We start from the raw sequence: 3507 nt of genomic DNA, 5'->3' as shown, positions 1-3507 counted from the left end.
ATAACGACAACAACCGGATTATGCAAAAGATATGATCGACAACAGAAACGCAGACAAGACGTAAAGCAACCAGTCATTATCAAGGAGTATAATTCGGGAAYGGGTGGAGTCGATCTCTTTGACCAGCAGAGGGCAGCGTACCGAACTCGGATTCGGTCAAGAAAATGGTRTTGGGCCATTTTCAGATTTTGCTTAAATGGTGCCGTTGTAAATTTATGTATATTATTTCGGAAAGCTTATCCACAAGTTACTCTTCTCGGCTTCATCCGACGACTTACAAGGAGCATACTTTCAAAGCCAATAGATTTTCATCCAGTCTCATCACGAAAGAGAAAACGAAAAAAAGAAACTAGATACGACGGAGTCGAGCACTACGAAAATTACTCAAAAACTCAGCGCCGATGCAAAAATTGTGGAAAGTGTACGAAATTTATATGCATGAAATGTAATTTTGGCTTGCACCCAGAAAACTGTTTCTACAAATATCATGTAAACTGAGTCAGCAACTAAATCTAAAAATTAAAAGTGAATATGTCATTAAATATATAAATACGATGTCAATTTGAACTCAAAAGTTATAGTGATGTTTACATTTTATTTTCATAGAGGCAGGTCTCCGTATACGTTTATGTATGATATATCATACGCCCCGCCACGCCCACATCTTTTGAGATATTTTTTGTAAAATTGGAAATTACCCTTTTAATATCATTACAGACGTCTGCTTAAAATTTCTGTAGCTTATCATAGCGGGTTTTAGGTGTGAGAAGTAATGGGTTAATGCACCAATAATCCCCATTTCAACTCTATTTTTCATACTTTCTAAATAAAAAATACAATTTCAACTCCCATAATTTAATATTCAAGTAATTGCCAATAAAAAAGCCACATCTCCAATCAGGTTAGATAGAGCAGTTGGCATACCAGCATTATAAGATTTGATATTTTGAAAATAAATTACTAAACAGTAAGAAACTAGCCCCAATCCATCTCATCCTAATAAAATGCTAATTAAATTAGGGCTAATGATCAATAACATTATAGACAACACAAATATTAAAACCAATATAATAAACCGATTAATATTTGTATCCCCTCTCATATACTCCTTTCTGTAATAAATTACCAAAGAAGCAATTAACAGGACAAAAGATATAAACAACAATCTCATTCAATCAAACAAAAAAGTTATTACAATTCTAGTTGAATTTAAACTGACAACTTCTCACTCTAAAAATAAAGATTGATCATTTAATAAAAACACTAAGCTAGAAGTAAAAAGACTAATTGTAATAACAATTAAAATTAAAAATCTAATTCTACAAATTGACAAATATTTCACGATCTAAAATGACAACCTCATTTCTTGACACTACAAATCAACATTTTAAATAAACTATTTAGATCTAAAGTCAAAATAAGCAAATATCTCTCTTTAAGATTAACAAATTTAAAGGAAATCAATGAAGAAATAATAAAAAAAACCCCCTCTAAATGAATAAACACCTGAAAAAATCTTACCGTGCTGGCTATAAGCATATAAATATAAAGTATAAGCAGCTCTAAAAAAAGATAACAAAGACAGAGAAATTATAGTAACTCAAGACCAACTCGCAATTCTATTCAACAAAGAAATTTCCCCTTATATAAACCCTTATTGATCAGTAATCTTCGACTCCCTAATCGCTCATATGTAATATTTTCTAAAGATAGTAATCTTCGGCTCCCTAATCGCTCGTATGTAATATTTGCCAAACAAAATAACCCTGACGAACACAACCCATGAGCAATTATCAAAGTGTAAGAACCACAAAGACCCCAATATGTTAAAGTTATTAAGCCCCCTAAAACAATCCCTATATGCGCAACGGATGAATAAGCAATTAAAGCCTTTAAATCAGTCTGACGCAAACAAACCAAACTAATTAGAACTCCTCCGACCAATCTAATACTAACCCACACATAGTTATACTTGACACCTCTTAACTGCAGAAAAGAAAAAACACGCAACAACCCATATCCCCCTAACTTTAATATAATTCCAGCCAAAATCATTGACCCTGAAACAGGAGCTTCAACATGAGCCTTAGGAAGTCATAAGTGAACTAAAAATATGGGCATCTTAACCCTAGAGAAGGCGCGCTCCGCAGAGTGACATGCATTGTCGCGCTGGAGCACTTTGCTCACGTACTGAAACTATTCAGTTACGTTTATATAAATAAAATGTTATATATTTAATTTTAAACTAAATACCATGACTGAGCCTTAAGCTTAAAAAATGTTTATTATTTGACAGAAACAAAAATAAAATATAAAGGTAATTCAATTGTACAAAACATAAGAAAAAATTTGAGATTTGTTATGGAGATCATACAAAAAATTATTATTATACGTATATAAAGTATTTACATGGCTATATATCACTMTTCTGAGAAATCTTCATTAATTTTCCTGTCGAAAAAAGTAGGACATGTATACTTTGAATGTTCAGTACAGAGTAATTTTCCACATAAATTGCAACCTTTTTTTGTGCGTCTATTTTTCCTTCTGGGGCAGAAATCACAAAAGCCGTTTTCGGGTTTGTTGTTATCAACGGGTTTGTTGTTATTTAACTGGCCATCCGCATGAAGAGATGAAAGCATCAGTACGACTTTTTTACTTTTCTTCATTGGAATGTAGGAAACAAGAAGCTTGTTTTCGGCATATGCAACTATTGTATCTGGGGTTGGTCTTCCTTTACTTGTAATAAATTGTGGTGGAATTTCTTTTTTATTTTTTCGGATTGTTCCTACAATAGTGGTTCTATATTGTTTGTACAGCTCATCAGCTAAGGGAATAGAAACGAAATAATTATTCATAGTTAAATTTCTTTCGGTATTTAAAATTGGTGCAGCGATTCTACGGTATTGGCAGCTGTATTATCGAGCTGATAAGGGCCGGATGGCTGTTTACCACAATATACCTCCATTTTACAAGAGCAAAAAGTTCTTGCGTCGACTAATGCATTAATTTTTATGCCGTACTTGGCAGGTTTATTGGGAATATATACTCTGAACTTGCATCGTCCTCTAAACGATTCAAGCATTTCGTCAATAGTGCAGTATTCTCCAGGAGTAAAATAGTCACCACAGGATTTGTTGAAGTCGTCAAATATTTCACGAAAGCGGCTAAGTTATCAACTTCATTTCAAAATGAACGTGAGTCAACGTCATCAAATCTAGTTACACGAATTAAAAACAGAAATCATTTCAAGGACATTGTGGCTTTGAAAATATCTGGAGCAGTGCCGTCTTGAAGCCACATCTCTTTTAAATTTGTATGGTTCATTCTCTTTAACCCAGCCATGTATAAGATACCTATAAATGCATTTAGCTCGACAGTATCTGTTGATTCACAATTTCTGTCACGTCCATATGCATCACTTATTTTTTCAATATATAAATTTGTATATTTGACAATTTTTGAGATCAATGAATCAGTCAGAAACAAAGCAAGGCATTGTATTGG

The sequence above is a fragment of the Bactrocera latifrons genome, unplaced genomic scaffold, assembly GCF_001853355.1.
Source record: "Bactrocera latifrons isolate USDA-ARS-PBARC rearing strain unplaced genomic scaffold, ASM185335v1 scaffold_564, whole genome shotgun sequence".
Taxonomy (NCBI): domain Eukaryota; kingdom Metazoa; phylum Arthropoda; class Insecta; order Diptera; family Tephritidae; genus Bactrocera; species Bactrocera latifrons.
The sequence above is the reverse complement of the archived record's forward strand: the minus strand, read 5'-3'. Positions refer to the sequence as shown.